The 16,576-nt window shown below is 50.1% G+C and overlaps 1 protein-coding gene across 4 annotated transcripts in view; it reads left to right on the top strand.

The window, feature by feature from the left end:
- Positions 1-2,986: 2,986 nt before the first annotated feature.
- Positions 2,987-16,576, top strand: part of Nckap5l (NCK associated protein 5 like) — a 36,495-nt gene continuing 22,905 nt past the window's right edge. For 2 of the 4 annotated variants that reach the window (XM_029470179.1, XM_029470177.1), the window contains exon 1: positions 3,019-3,103. The gene's annotated coding sequence lies outside the window, so the exon portion shown is untranslated. Of the gene's footprint in view, positions 3,104-13,488; positions 13,532-16,576 lie in introns of those variants that run through there. The other 2 variants (XM_021183475.1, XM_029470178.1) reach the window with 2 other exon arrangements.

Here is a 16,576-nt window from a genome sequence, read left to right as displayed (position 1 = left end):
AAGAAGAAGAAGAAGAAGAAGAAGAAGAAGAAATAATTAAAAGATGTGAGCAGATCCATCATATCTTACCAGTGAGAGATTTCAAAGTACATTGGCAATGGCTTACTCCTGTTGAGAAAATTAACTGAACATTAGCCAGCACCTTTCTCCTTCTTAGTAGGCAGTAGTAATATCTAGACTGTGTCCTGAAGTTGACCCAACCAAAAAAAAAAAAAAATAGGCAGGTTAGGGTATTCTGAGAAGGTAGTGAGTTACCCAACTATCTCTTAATTCCAGGAGTTCTAAACTTGGCCATCTTCTCAGCCAGTACAGCAGTAAAGTGATTCAACGCCAACCTCTGAAGAGGGAAGACAAGCGCTAAATGGTCAACCACACAGCATTAAAGCAGAGAATGTGGGAGGGCAGCTGAGTACCCCGATGCCATTGCAGAGGACCAGGGTTAAGTCTCAGCACTCACAAGGTGGCTCACAACCACCCATTATTCAGTTCCCGGGGATCTGAATCCAAATGCCACTGTGAGTAGTGAGGGCGTGGCTTTCCAGGGTCATCATCACTATATACACAGTTATGCCACACCATCACACGGGTGTGTAAACAGCAGTCTACAGCCCCAGCCCCCAAGAAGTCTAGCTTGTCTTATTACAAACAAGGAAAGGATGCGATTAGTGATGCAGACTAAGAATGGAGAATAATCAATCTTGGGGCTTCAGACTTTTAATAAATTGATTAGTAAAACTGAATCAAAACGTAGCAAGCCTCACCTAAGAAAATAACCGTGGAGCACTGCTACAGCTTCACAGTTGAAGCCTGAAGCCTATCAAAATAGCAAGTGCTCCAGGGCCCGCCAGGAGGGCAAGGCCATGGACAAATGCTCTGCCTGTGCCTACTAAATAAAGGTGAGCACATGAAAGAGACAAAACAAAACATAAAACAAACACTCTAAGCCAGGCAGTGGTGCACACCTTCAATCCCAGCACTCAGGAGAGAGGCAAAGGCAGGTAGATCTCTGAGTTCGAGGCCGCATGGTCTAGAGAGAATTCCAGTACACTCGTCTCGATAAACCAACCAACCAATCAAACAAACAAACAAACAAAAACCCTAACCAATCTAGATGTCATTTGCTTCCAAAAATTCAGTCACCTGCAAAACATTTAAAATAGTTAGAAATACCTGACAGACTTAAGATTTCCATCCCAAGGCACAAGAACAGCAGATACATCATTTGTGTTGGGCTTCAAAACCCTTTGAGGGGAGATTGTGTCTAATTATTGTTACCCCCCCGGGGTCAGCCCATTAATCCCTATCCAGTAAATACTGGATGACTGGCCAAGGATTAATCAGTCCTGTAGTGTCCAAAGGCATCCCCACAGAACATCAAGAAACAAGATGAAGAGGGAGTGGAAGGCTGTGGATTTGGCTCGGCACCAGAGTGCATGCTCAGTGTGTGCATGCTCTAGGCCTGGTGGCACACCTGCGGTCCTCACACCCAGTACATGACACCTGTGTCCTGACACAGGGGGGCAGAGCGTTAGAAGTCAGCCTGAATTACACAGCGAGACTGGAGGTTCTTCTTCTTTTTCTGTTGTTGTTGTTTAATCCAAAATGACTCCCTTATATAAATGCTCATTCTGCTTTCAGATAAAACCTCTTGCATTGCCCCCCCCTCCCCCACAAAAGAGGATTTGCTTGCTATCCCACTCCGGTAATTAGCTTCTTGCCAATCACTTATCTTTATTCCTGCCTGGGTCCTACTCAAGTTCTCCATCTTCAGACTCCTGCTCTAAAATGCCTTTTTCAGAGAGGACCCCTTAAATTCATCCCAGCCAACCTGACCACCCTACATTCTTGTACGGCATCTGTTCTTTTACTGGACTAGTTTTGCTTTAAGTCTCATTTGTACACCTATGACAGAAGCAATATTAATAAAATATACAAAGTGTCCAAAGATACCTCTGAATTCCCCTGTGTGCACATCCAGGCCAGTTAATACAGTGCAGATAGCTGAGGATTATAAGGTATCCACCGAAGAGCAAAGAAGTGTTTAAGGACCAAAATGGAGACAGAAGCTATAGGATCATGACAAGTTCAAGGTTAGCCAGGCCTATATCATGAGTTCCTGGCTAGCCAGGGTTAGAGATCCTGTCTCAACAAAACAGTAACAACAAACAGACCAAGGACAACCTTACTGAGCTCTTAAGTTGCAAAGGCCTGCAAGAGTTAGCTTGTTTCCTCCCTGTCAGTGACTGAACTGTACTTTCTTCTTCCCTGACAGAAAGTAGCTAAAAACCAACCACAGTCTCGTTTTTCTGCACTACGGATCTACCTGCCTCTGCCTCACAAGTGCGAGGATTTCTCATGAGCAACCACGCCTGGGTTTGCCTTGCTTCTTAAACCAGCACTGCTTTCTACACATGTGCCTGTTCCTCGCTTCCAGTTTCCAGATTTCTGGGAGGTCCCCGACCTAGAGATGGAAAAGAGAGGCGGGTGCATTTCAGGCCAAGGAGACACTCAAGCCTCTTCCTGTAGATTTGCACCTAACACGTATGCAGCAAATTACAAACACGCTCTCAACCACATACACGTGCACGCCCAGACCCACGGAAGCAGACGCGCATGCCCGTGGGCCCGCGCAAACCTACTTAGTTTTCTCTGTTCTAAATGCCCGGGCTCCAGTCCCACTCGGCCGGGCCTGGCATTCCGATCCCCAGCACCGGGAGCACCGGGAGCATCGGGAGCACCGGGAAGGCTTTGCAGGTCAGCTCCGGCCTGAGGTAGAGTGTTTCTCCGCAGGGGGGAGGGGAGGGGAGGCCCTGCCCACCCGGGCGGAAGCGGCGCGCGCCGGCCGGGCAGACTTAGCTTTCGTCCTGGGAACATCTGGACAGAGCTGGGAGGAGCAAGCACCCAGACTGAGCGTGGATTGGCTGAGCGGGAGGAGGGAGGCGGGGTCTGGGCGAGGGGCGGGGCTCATTGGCCCCTTTAAAGCCTTGACATCAAGAGGCGGCTCCGGTACCCCCCTTTTTCTGCACCCCCCTCGCCCTCCCGTCCCCGAGATGCGGCCATGGACCCTGTGGACCAAACCAGGCGAGCTCAGCACCTGATTTCGGTAAGTTCAGGCCTGTTTGGCATTTAACGGGCTGTGAGGTGGGGGGCCGCACGCCCCGGGCGGGGGCCGCGGAGTGTGGAGTGAAAGGCTCTCGTGGCAGCTTTGGCTGGAAGGGGCAGCGAGCGAGGCTTCCGGCCCACACCTCGACGCCTGCCGGTCCCTCGCGCTGCACTCTCCCAGGAGGGGTCCTGTAGTGACTTTGTCCACCCCCCCACCCCACCCCCTCCCGCCCCCTGCGCCATCCTCGCGCACACTCGGTGGCCCCGGAAGGGAAACTTTCGGGAGTGGGGGGATGTTCCGGTGGCGGGTGTTCCTCCCTCTTTGAAAGCACTGACCTTGCCCCCACTGCGCATCCCACCCTCCCTGTATCCCACGGTCCCGGCAGCGTTTAGCGGTGCTGGGTTGCGGAGGGAGGGGGCTCTCCCCAAGGCGCAGGCGCAGACTGCAGCCCGGGGCACCCCTTCGCACTCCTTCCAGTCCCTGTGGCCCGGGGCTGTAGGGCGTGGGGGAGGCGGGGAAAGGCGGAGTGACCGGGTCTTGGGAACCACCCTGCTGAGGCTCTGAGGGGCTGTGGGAAGAAGGGAACCCGACAACCTGCATGCTGAATAGAGGCTGAGCGAAGGAGATGGGTTGGGCTGGAGTAAGGGACAGGGCAGCCCCGACTGAAAAGGTTTCTGGGTTTGGGCTGGGGTGCTGAAAGAATGCAGAGAATTTATTTGTGTCTGACATTCCCTTGGTTTAGCAGGCCCAGGAGAGCCGCAGTTGGGACCCCAACTCCCTCTCTTTATATCCTGGGCGGAAGGCCCCTCTTGTCTCTCTAGCCTTGGCGCTGTCCCAAGGGCACAGAAGGCCTTCATCTCCTAAATCTGGTTTTCCAGAGGGCTCACATGAACCCACCCAGCCTGCCCAACAGCTGCTTTTTAAAGACCGCCTTCCTCAGGAGCCGGAGGTTTTAGGCTTGAGGACTTCCTTAGGTTTAGAGGCAATCTTTGATTTCCCTCTCCACCAGCTCTCCCGTTCTCCAGTGGGCCCTCCTGCTTAAACACAATTGTCAGCCAGAGGAAGTGGTTGGAGACAGAGGCCGGCAATCAGGACTGGTTTGAGGAACCATGGGGAAGGAGTCTCTCACTATTGTGTGCTCAGGCCTCTGAGGGGAAGTGAGCGTTGTACAATTGCTTTGTTGTAGACCCTCTTCAGTCTTACAGGACCCCCCCCCCCAAAATCTGGCCTGAAAACCTGGCTCTCAGATTTTTAAAACCTATCCCTAGTGTGTGAGCAGAGTTCCTTGTATTCCCACATAGATTGTTTGGTTTTGTTTCCAGCACCTGTGGTCTACCTAAGGTGGCTTTGGCTGTACAGTATTCTCCAGCTCTAGCCTTTGGAAGAGTTGGGCTTCAGAGAAGGGATGCACTCCACCATAAGGCAGAGAATATTCGTGTATGTGCACTGAGTTGCTGTCAGGATGGCCAGAGTCAAGAGCTCTGGGCCCTGGTCTTGCAGCCTGCGCTGTGACCTTGAGCAAGATGGTTTGCTTCTATTGAGCATAGTTTCCTTCATCTTCAGAGCTCAGCGTAGGACCAGAAAGATCTCAACCTCCCACACACACACACACACACACACACACACACACACACACACACGGAGGTGGTGACTCGAGGGGTGAAGGGTCCTCCAGCAGGCTGGCTCCGTTAAGAGAGCTAAACTGCTGGGCTACAGTTTATTAGGATTAGCATTTTGGATTGAGAAAAACAGAACTTTGTTCCGCCTGTGAATAGGCCTTTTCTGCTCACCCCGGTGCCTTGGGGTATGAACTCCTGCTGGCTCAGGTTCGGCCCACCCATCAAAGTGAGACATCATGACTGGGCCAGTCTTTGAGTTGGGTCTTTGGGGAGGGTTTGAGAGAGGAGGAGGCAGCCAAGGGCCAGCGGGGTAGGCAGATTCCCAGCAGACAGTTTGTATCTCAGCTGTTGGGACTTGTTTTAGGATCCGAGCCAGGGAGGCCAGCACATTCATCCACCCTCTTGTGGGAAGAAGGCAAGGAGGGCCCCACTGCTGTTGCCCATCCTACCTGCTGTCTCCACACACTGCACCTCTGTACCTCCAAGCAACAGGGGGAAGCTGCCTCTGCCCTGCTTTGCCCAGCCCCCTTACCTCTTTGAGGTAGGGCTTTCTCGGGACTCTAGTGCTCCAGGTCAGGACTTGCTTTCCAGCCCAAGAACCAAACAGCTCCATGTTCTCATTTGTTTTCGTCCTTGGGCTCCCAGATGAAGGAGATGGTGGCACTTAAAAAGAGGCTCCGGGATGTGAGGCACATTCTCCTGCAATGTCCTTCACTCTCTAGCTTCCCTAGGTCCGGGGAGCCCTTTAGCCCCAGCCCTGCCAGCCTGTGTGAGTGAAGCATCAACAGAGGGCTTGTAGGTGAAACCCTAAGAAACCTCCCTCACTGGTGTGAAGCCCTCTAAGTGGATAGTGGAAACTCCCAGGGAAGTCAGTTTCCCAGAAAGCAGTTATTGGTGGAGTCCCTGTGAGAGCAAAGGGTGCAGCTGTTGCTAGGCAGAAACAGCAATCCCATCTTGAGGAATGGCTCTGAGGCGGGCAGCCCGAGGCCCTGTGAAGGAGAAAGGACAGCCTGAGTGAAGGGTGAGGGGCCCTGGTGTATAGACACGGAGTCCCCAGAGCTGTATATCTATCTCTCAGAGCAGGTTCTCCTCACCCCTGCGGCCCCTCCCCCAAGTACCCTTGCTACCCCTGTCTGCCCTGACAGCCCCTTGCCTGAACCTGGCAAGCTCCTCCAGCCTGTCTGGCTGCACTAATGGACTGATTGGATTTTCAATACTTGTAGTTTGGGCTTGGTAGGTTGTTGTTGGTAGTGGTTTTTTTTTTTTTATTGAACATGCAAATTTATGTAAATCAACCCGAGATCTGCCACCACATCAAAACAACATAGAGCTTCCACGGGCTGGAAGGAATCTGAGAGAAAAATCTAGTCCAGGGGGGCCCACCTTCAAGTCAAAATGGGGAAACTGGCCAGGAGGTGGTGGTGCACACCTTTAACCCCAGCAGAGGCAGGCGGATCTCTGAGTTCAAGGCCAACCTGGTCTACGGAGTGAGTTTCAGGACAGCCGGGGCTACACAGAGAAACCCTGTCTTGAAAAACAGAAAGAAAGAGGGTGGTGGTGGGGGGGGGGGAAGAACGGGAAAACTGACCGGGGCATAGTGCCTCGTGCCCTTAATCCCAGCATTTAGATTTAGGAGTCAGAGGCAGGTGGATGTCTGTGAGTATGAGGCCAGCCTGGTCTACAGAGCCAGCCAGAGCTACATAGTGAGACTCTGTCTTGACAGCATGCCCCTCCCCTCCACACACACAAATGAGGAAACTGGCAATCAGGTAGGATGTGATTCAGGTGGTGATGAGGATCCCAGGTGGGAGTCCAGCCTCTGGTCTCTGCCTTCACATGGCTGCTTTCTGCCTCAGTTTCTCATTCACGAGAAACCCGATTGTGTTCACAGCAGAGAAAGCCAGTTCTTGAGCCCAGGTAGCTGTAGAGTGTTGGCCTAGGGTTCTCCAAGTGCTCTTTCTCTGGTCAGCTTTCTCACTGCCAATGGAACGTCTAATGCCCTAGACGCTGTGCTGGAGCACCAGAAGGGAAGACGGTTTCCTGGGAGTTGCAGATTTGTTCCCAGCATCGACACAGTGCCAGGCACACAGTAGGACTGTACCCGCAGGATCTTGTTATCTGCATTCCTAGTTTGAGTTCTCGCTGCTTCTCTCCCTGGGTAAAAGTGGGAAAGACCCACTGTAGGTCTCTGCCTGCCCTCTTGAACATCACGCTGTCTGGGGGATCCTCTGCAGTGTCCCACAGTAGTAACCAGACGGGCCTGGCTGTGGGAAGGATCTCATCATCTGAAAGCAGTTAGTTATTGGTGGAGTCCCTGTGAGAGTGAAGGCGGCAGCTGTTGCTAGGCAGAAGTGACAATCCTATCTTGAGGAATGGCTCTGAGGCGGGCCAGCCTGAGGGAGAGAGGAAGGTAGATAGGCTTGATCCCAAGAAATGATCTTCAGTGACATATTTCTTTTCCCCCGTGCTGGGGATTGAACAAATGGCAGGCCCTGAGCTAGTTCGGAGTCTCCCCACTTCCTGAAAGGCTCTTGCTCAGGTCCCCACACCCAGCAGCAAGTTGTGCATTCCCTGACACTCCAGTGCAGCCTCTTATACTGACTGTGCTTGTGATGTGGCAGTATCTTACCTGTGGTCTCTGAGTGCATTCTAGGGATGGCCCAGGCAGCCCTTGGCCCTGTACTCCTGGAGAGTGGAGCAGGAACTCAAAGGCCCCAGTTCCCTACCAGGGCTGTCCACCTGGTCTTGCAGTGGCCTTGTGGGGTAGCTTGGGACACACATTGGGGGGCTGTCCTTACCTTCTTCCCAGCCCACATTTGGAATGAATGCATTTGCCTTTTACATCTTCCCAAACTGCAGGGGTGGAACTGTTACCTCTAGTTCCCGACTGCCTCCCCAGCCGCTCTCCGCACCAGGACCTGGCCTCCACGGGAGCCAGATCCTTTTCCCTGGGCCTCAGTTTCCCAGCCAGTCCTCATGAATTAATAACACATCATCATTGGGGTGTGGCACCTGCTCCATAATTACCATTTTTCTCAGCTCTGGGAGTTGCGCAGATGAAAGAAGCCTGAGGAGGCCAGGCTGTTATTAAGGTGAATTATCATCGCGGTCATTACTGATTTCTTAAAAACCCAGTAGGTGCTTACAAGAACCCAGTTAGGCACAGCACCCTGAGCCTGGTGCTGCTGGTCCTTGAGCTCTGTGAGTTTGGCAGTACTCAACTGAGCCTTTTTATTTAAAAAGGAAAAATTACAGGGCCAGTGTTGCAGACCAGTAGTCAAGACTCTGAAAGGCCCTGGGTTCCATCTCAAACACACTTCAAACAAAACAAAACAAACAAAACAAAACAAAAGGCTCTTTTGGAAGGAGGTCGGATTCCATGCTGCTGTTTGTACTGTAGCCTGCAGGGCCTGGTGCGCTGTCCTGGGCTTCAGGAGCTAAGCTTCCAAAGGCTGATTCACTTCACACCAGCTGGGTTGATATAGGGGCTGTCATTGGACCTTGTGTGCAGAGATCTGTTGGGACACCCCCTAGAACCTGCCTAAGGCAACTCCAGACATTTCCAGAAGTCGGTGTCCACCTTATCCTCACCTGTATCCCCAGCTGACTCTCTAGCATCTTCCCAGGACCCACTTTCCTTCCGTCTCTTAGCTCCCAAGCGGTGTGCAGCCCGAGGGGTGGGTCTGCTTTTCCCACTGGTGACTAGGCTCTGCTGCCTCTCCAAGGGTCTACACCAGTGGTTCTCAACCTGTGGGTCGAACGACACATTCCAAAAACACGGATATATATTTACATTACCTTTCATAAGGACTGGAGAGATGGTTCAGCGGTGAAGAGCACTGGCTGCTCTTCCAGAGGTCCTGAGTTCAATTCCCAGCAACCACGTGTTGGCTCACAGTATCAGAGTTAACAGTTGTGAAGTAGCAACGAAAATAGCTTGATGGTTAGGGGCCTCCAGACACGAGGAACTGTATTAAAGGGTCACAGCCTTAGGAAGGGTAAAACCACTGCTCCCCATGAACACAGCACTTACTAAAGCAGAACTGGCTCTCGCCAGTTTCTGGGAAGTGGTGCTGCTGTTTCCACACCAGACTGGGGATATAAAAGCCTCCTCTCTCCCCAAGGGAAGAAAGGAAGTGAGGCATTGGTGTCTATGGTCAAAGTCCCCCCACAAACCGCCTCACCTGCTCCTGGGATGTTTCCTCTACCGATTCTCACAGGGCTATAGATGGACACAGCTGAGAGAAGCTTTAGAACAAACGTAGCTAGGCAGCGTGATGGTACAGGCCGGTGATTCCAGCTGGACTGTCTCAAAACGACACTTTCTGTGTAACCCAGAATGGCTTCAGTTTTGGAGTAATTCTTTAGCCTCCGAAACAGAGGGGTTACAAGTATAAGGTACTCACTCTCTGCCTAAATTATTTTTGGAGTGCTGGTGACTGGACCCAAGGCCTTAAGAACACATCCCAGACAAGGTGTGACTTTTGAGCCACGTCCAGAGAATCCTTGAGACAGGGTCCCTCCATGTTGCCCTGCTTGTCCTGTAACTCTGTAGGCTGTGCTGTCCTCGAACTCAAGAGATCTGTCTGCCTCGGCCTCCCTCCCAAATGCTGGGATTAAAGGCATGTGCCCAACCTCAGACTCCTTCTAACATTTCATAAGTTATTTTAGCCAGGCATGGTGACATACGTCATTATTCTCAAAAAAAAAAAAAAAGAAATATTACAGCAAGTGTCTTCTTCTCTTCTTCCTCTTCCTCCTCCTCTTCTTCTCTCTTGTCCTCTTCTTCTTCTCCTCCTCCTTCTTTCTCTTCTTCCTCTCCCTCCTCCTCCTCCTTCTCCTCTTCCCCCTTCTTTTTTCCTCTTTTGAGGAAGGACCGACCTCACTGTAGAGCCAGCCAGTCTAGCCTGATCTGGAAATAGAACTGTCCTGCCTCAACTTTCCAAGTGTTAGCTGATCGCCATGTGTCGCCATGCTTGCCCCTGGAGTTTCTTCATACAAATTCTTTTTCCTCCCTCTTTCTAAAAGACAATGCCACCTGTACTGTCCACCTTACCTGTTGGCAACCCAAGTGTTGGAGAGATTTCCCAAGCCTACCAGCTTCAGGCTGCTGTAGCAAAACCCCATGAACTTCAGATGTTAGCAGCAACGGATAATAACTCCAGACAGCTCCAGAAGCTGAGGAGACCAAAGCCAAGCCTGTGACACATTCACTGTCTTGCGAGGGACTGACAGATTTCAGGTTCAAAGACAGGGCCCACTCATTGTACTCTCCTGTGCTAGAAGGTGTCAAGAGGTTTCTCTAGGAGTTACACAGATGAGAGGGGAAAGGTCTGAGGGGCCAGGCTGTAATTAAGCTCTCTGTGTTTTGTTTTTGTTCTTGCTCAAAACAGATCTCACAATGTATTCTAGGCTGATATCTCTCTCTCTCTCTCTCTCTCTCTCTCTCTCTCTCTCTCTCTCCCCCCTAAGTATTGAAGTTGCAGGCATGAGTGACCATAATCAGCTTGTGGACTCTTTTTGTTTTTCTTTAGCATTTATTTATTTTATGTGTATGTATACACTGTAGCTGTCTTTAGACACACCAGAAGAGTACATTGGATCTCATTGCAGATGGTTGTGAGCCACCATGTGGTTGCTGGGAATTGAACTCGGGACTTCTGGAAGAGCAGTCAGTGCTCTTAACCACTGAGCTATCTCCCCAGCCCCAGGACTTTGTGGCCTCTTTTTTTTATAAGGGCACTTATTTCATCCCAAAGGGCGCCACCCCTGACCGCATCACTCTTCAGTGAGCCTGACTCGTTTACTATCATGTTGAAAGTGAGTGTTTCACAGGGAGTGGCTCACAGATATTCCAGCCACAGCATCTATCTCAGGTTCCAGTACTGGAGTGCAAAGCCCTGTCAGAATTCATTCTCCAAATGCTGCTCCTCCCTCAGATGCCAGAATCCATGCCCAACCCAGCTGCTGGGGAGTTTCTAAGCTCTGCAAGGCCACTCATGAAGCAAGCAGATATTTTGGAACTTCCTATCCAGAAAGTCCGCATTTATCAAGCAACAGAACAGTTGTAAATAGCAAGCGCAGCTGAGATAAGGGCTGCAGAGAGAGGCCCAGGCAGCCTTGATGCGATTGTCACACCCTGCACTGAATTATGATACCATAAGTCATTACAAATCCATGTCAGCTTTAAAGAAAACACAGGTACTTGAGGAGTGGGCACTCACAGGGCCTGCCCCCAGCTTGGTGTGCGTTCACGCGAGTGAGCGAGCGAGCGAGTGGAGGCGCGTGCTGAGCTGTGTGGCTGGGCACTGCTGGAATAGGGCTGCTGGCCAAGGCTGAAGACAGGCACCACGTGAGCTTCAGTGCTGGCTTCCACAGCCTGGCTTAGTAGTTCTGTTCTCTTTGCTTCCCAAGTGTGGGGATGTCCCAGGCCCTTGAGTTCTTTTGTGTCCAAGGCAAAGACTGCCCCTTCTCTGACAGATGGTGCTAAAGGTGCCTCCTTCCCTTTTTCCCACCCTGGGCTGTACCTTATGTTTCCTCAACCCTGGGCCCACTGTTCTGCCAAAGCTGAAACCTGCTTCCCCTCCCTGCGTCTGGAGGGAAGTTTGGGGGGGTGCTTGCTTCTCATTTCCTGTGTAGACAGCACCTCACTTCCTGTGCCCCCTCCCCAGAAGAAGGCTAACACTCTTGGCTCTGCAGTCCCTTCCTCTCCTCCCCGACCGATTTCCTGGAAAGCCTTCAGGCCCTGAGAACAGCAACATCAAAGGAGATGGCTAGTTCCCAAGGGCACCATGAGTGCTGCACAGACCACACCACCACCCTCTGTAGCCGGGAGGCTCTAACCAATTGTAGATCTCTCCATGATACCGTCTGTCCTTCTGTGCCCTGCTGGCAGAGATGTCAACGCACGCTTACTCCCATTTTACAGAGAATAAAATTGAGGCCCAGAGGAGTTGATAGACTTTCTCAGTCTCTCCTCAGGTCAGGCTCTAGCCAGAATCAGAATCTAGAAATCACACTTCCGTTTGTAGACTGAAGGGGAAAAGCCTCAGAGAGAAAGCCGGTGAAGTAGATCTGCTGCCTCTCCCAGGTCGGAGCCGGCCACTTAGGAGGACATCTGGGCTTGCCCTGCTGGAGCTGCCTGGGACAAGGCTGACCAGAGCCTGTTCCTGTTAGAAGAGACCTAGGTATAAAGCTTGGAGGATCGGGGCCTGGGGTCCAGGGTGGGGAGTTGGAGGGGTACCTGGCTGCTTCCCTGGGACTGCGCGTGAGCCTGGGCCAGCCTCAGAGCAGCCGTCCTGGCTTCTGTCACCTATCTAAGCAGTGACCCTTGTTTGTTCCACCAGTCAGCTCTGCCATGTATCACCTCCAGGGCCTCCGACTTTCCTGAAAGCCCCAGCATGTCTCTGATTACACCAGTATCTCCCCTCACCCCATTTTTATATGTTTGGTGTGTGTGTGCACATACGTGCGGGCATGCATGTGGCCTGCCTATCACTGTCTCTCCCTTCATTCCTTGAGACATATTCTCTCACTAAACCTGAAGCTCACTGGTTCTGGCTAGTCTGACTGGCCAGTGAGCTCCTGGGATCTACCTGTCCCTGCTTCCCCAATGCTGGAGTCACAAGCAGAGGCAGCCTACCTGGTTTATGTGTGTCTTGGGGATACGAACACAGATAGTGTCTACCCTAGATCAGAACATGAAAAATACTAACCTTTGGATGCCCTTGGGTCTATCCCTGCTGAATCTTTCTGTTTGCACATGCACCCAAAATTTCCTGCCTCCTTCCTTCTGTGTGTGCACTTCTGTGTGTGCACTTCTGTGTGTGCACTTCTGTGTGCACTTCTCTGTGTGCACTTCTCTGTGTGCACTTCTCTGTGTGCACTTCTCTGTGTGCACTTCTGTCCCTGGAAACTAGTCAGGTGTAAGTCACAATTTCATTTGCTTGCTTGGTTGTTTGTTTTGAATTTGTTTGGCTTGGTTTTTGGTTTCTTTGAGATAAGAGTTTCTATGTGTAGCCCTGGTTCTCCTGGAACTTGCTCTGTAGACCAAGCTGGCTTTAAACTCAGAGATCCACCAGTCTTTGCCTACAAAGTGCTAGGGTTATAGGCATACACCACCACCTCCTGGTTTACAATGTATTTGTTATTGTTTGGGTTTTGTTATTGTTGTTGTAATAGGGATTAAATCTAGGGCCTTACCAAGTTACCCAGGGTAGCCATAAACTCTTTTTGCAGGTCAGAACAGCCTTGAACTTCAAATCCTCCTGCCTCATCCTCCCGAATAGTTGAAATTACAGGACTGTGCCAGCAAGCCCAGCCAGCCTAACTAACATGATGGTTTGGTATGTTTTCAGATATGCTAAGTCAAGCTGACTAGCATATATGTTGCCTCTCATGTAACTGCAATTTTGTATACCTCAACCCGTGTGGTTCCACCAGAAAACCCTAGCCCCTGGTAACTGCCATTTTGTTCTGAACTCTCTGGAGTCCACCTTTTCCAATGTCACACATGAAGGAGAGTGCTTTACGCACCTGTTTATTTACCCCGACTCCTTCTCCTGGCTGTTGTGTATGGTGTGCAGTTAACTCAGGCACAGGTAGTCCTTGGCCAATCATTTCATGTCCTTTGGCTGCAGGCTCAGAATAGAATTGCTCGGACATCGGTTATTACTACTTAATATTTTGACGAGCTTTGAACTACTTCTGCTAAGTGTGACATCGTCTACATCCGTGCCAGCCGCATCCCCTCTTCCGTGTGTTGCCAGCACTTGCCGGCTTTCACCCTTTCATAGAGCTGTTACAGCAGGTGGGTGGTGATCTCTTATTGTGGTTTGGATTTCTATTTCCCTGATGGTTAGTGATGGTGAGTAATATTCATACGTTTACTGGCCTTTTGCACATCTTCTGAGAAAAGTCATTTTAGGCTGTCTTTTTTTTTCAAGACAGAGTTTCTCTGTAGCTCTGGCTGTCCTGAAACTCACTCTACAGATCAGGCTGGCCTTGAACTCAGAGTTCTACCTGCCTCTGCGTCCCAAACCTTTTTAACTTTTTGTTAAGGTTTAAACTTTTTTTCATGAGTTTACGAGGTTTGAACTTGTGGAGGGTAAGTGGTTGAGACAAGAGTCTCACTGGGTGTCCTGACTGGCCTGGAATGCACAGGGATCCACTTGCCTTTTTTTTTTTTTTTCCTTTAACTTTTAAAAATAATTTAGTTATGTTATGTGCATTGGTGTTTTGCCTGCATGTGTGTCTGTGTGAGGGTGTTGGAGCCTGGAGTTACAGGGAGCTGGGAGCTGCCATGTGGGTGCTGGTAGGATGTGAGGAAGTGAATACATTCTGTCATTTCATCTTCTAAAAATTGTTCTGCTTAAAGAAAAATATACACGTGGAAACTTGCTACTCTATCTTTTAAGAACACACACACGCCGGGCGTGGTGGCACACGCCTTTAATCCCAGCACTCGNGAGGCAGAGGCAGGNGGATTTCTGAGTTCGAGGCCAGCCTGGTCTACAAAGTGAGTTCCAGGACAGCCAGGGCTATACAGAGAAACCCTGTCTCGAAAAACCAAAAAAAAAAAAAAAAAAAAAATCCCCTCAGCCGGGTGTGGTGGCGCACGCCTTTAATCCCAGCACTCGGGAGGTAGAGGCAGGTGGATTTCTGAGTTCGAGGCCAGCCTGGTCTACAAAGTGAGTTCCACTGCTTGTGGACGTTGTACATCGTGGTGCGGAGCCTAGTGCGCACCACGATGTACAACGTCCACAAGCAGGGCAAGGCTAAAAAGAGAAACCCTGTCTCGAAAAAAAAAAAAAAAAAAAAAAAAAAAAAAATCCCCTCAAGGAAGTTACCTGTTCTCCCACAGAATGCAGTGAGTTTCTATGGACTAAGAGGCTTATCTTCAGAACTTGTGAAGAATCCTGATTTCTGTCTAGAAAACCCAATTTGAAAATGGCCAGAGAATCAAACAAACATTTCTCCAAGTAAAACTTTAAAAATGGGGGGCTGGAGAGGTGGCTGTTGAGAGCACCGGCTAATGGTCCAGAGGACCTGGGTTCAGTTCCCAGCACCCACGTGGTGGCTCACAACCATCTGTACCTGTAGTCCCAGAGGATCTGACTGCCCCTTCTGACCTCCCTGGGCATTCCACACATACAACATACACACTGAACATGCCAGAAAAAAAAAAAAAAAACACCCATGTACATAAAATAAAAAGAAATTAAATCCCAGGGCAGCAGGAAAACTCTAAATAATGGCCAACATTGTAAATCATCTGGGAATTATAAACCAAAAGCACGTGACCTGGTATGGTGGTATGCATATATAATCCTAGCACTCAGAAGGCAGACGGATCTCTGTAAACGCAAGGCTAGGGTCTTATGTAGACATAGCAAGTTCCAGGCCAGCCAGAGCTGTATAGTGAGACTCTCAAAACCAGACCACGGTGAGTCCTGCTTCACACAGTTAAGAGCGTCTAGGATCAGAAAAGCAGGTAACAACACAAGCGGTGAAGGTGTATGAGTTCCAGGACAGCCAAGGCTATACAGAGAAACCTTGTCTTGAAAAATTAAAAAGAAGAAAGAAAGAAAGAAAGAAAGAAAGAAAGAAAGAAAGAAAGAAAGAAAGAAAGAGAAAAAGAGAGAGAAAGACCACAGCCCTCAGACTTTGTTGGTAAAATGGTAACTGTTTCAGCTTTGGAAGGCAGTCTGGTGCTTCCTTGAACAACTGGAAATAGGTCACATGATCCCTCAGTCCTACTCATAGATCCCTAAGAGAATTGAAGACATGCAGCTATTCACACACGTGCCCATAGATGATATGATTGTAATAGCCCCAAGGTGCAGACAGCCTGAGTGTACACCTTCAGGGAGCGGATAAACAGAATGTGGGCTGTGCACACAGGCTTAGCCGTGAAGAATGAACAGTAATAAAGTTACAGCACGGTGAACTCTGAACAGACTGTAACGGGGTGAAAGGAGCCAGTCACAGGAGGCCACTTACTGTGTGATTCCATTCAAACAAAACGTCCGGAATAAAGAAACATACGAAGACAGAAGCTACACAGTGGTCCCTTGGGCTAGCTGGGTGGAAGCTGCTAAGGAAAAGGCAGGAGTAAACGATCTAAGATTGATGCAATTGGCCACTTAGCTGAGTATAGTGAGATCCACTGAATTGTCTGAGTTCCTCTGTATCTTGTAGATGTGCTTTAAGGCCAGGTCTCACGTATCCCAAGCTGGCCTTCAGCGTGAGAGCCTCTCACCTGCGCCTGAGCATGCTCAGATGGTGTGACACCATACCCAGCATATACACTTTAATCAGGTGGATGGTACCGGATAGGGATTCTGCTCTGAATCCTGCTGAAGTAAGTGCAGGTAGAAGGAATTCCTGGAGCCAAGAGAGGCCAGCAAAGACTGGGAAGTGTGGCTTGGATTTACTGCTGTGGCAGTGACCTGCCGCTTGGGACAGGAATAAGGAAGGGGTGAGACCGAAGCACTCTATCCATATAAGTTTCATTCTTTAGGGTTTTTTTGGTTTTAATTAATTCTTCGTGAATTTTACCTCTTATACCCCAATCCCACTCGTCTCTCCATCCCTTCATATCCACCCTCCACTCCACCCTTGCAATCTCCCCCCCCCCAACCAAAGAAAACAAAAAAGAAAAGAAAACATCTCTCAGTAGAAGCTGCAGTGTGTCACAGTGTCACCCTTTTCCCAAACAGTTCACTAGCAAATGTTCACTGCCATGAGTCGTTGGTCTGTGTCTTAGTCAGGGTTTCTATTCCTGCACAAACATCATGACCAAGAAGCAAGTTGGGGAGGAAAGGGTTTATTCGGCTTACACTTCCATACTGCT

The sequence above is a fragment of the Mus caroli genome, chromosome 15, assembly GCF_900094665.2.
Source record: "Mus caroli chromosome 15, CAROLI_EIJ_v1.1, whole genome shotgun sequence".
NCBI classification, from domain to species: domain Eukaryota; kingdom Metazoa; phylum Chordata; class Mammalia; order Rodentia; family Muridae; genus Mus; species Mus caroli.
This window is presented reverse-complemented; position numbering and strand designations above follow the sequence as displayed.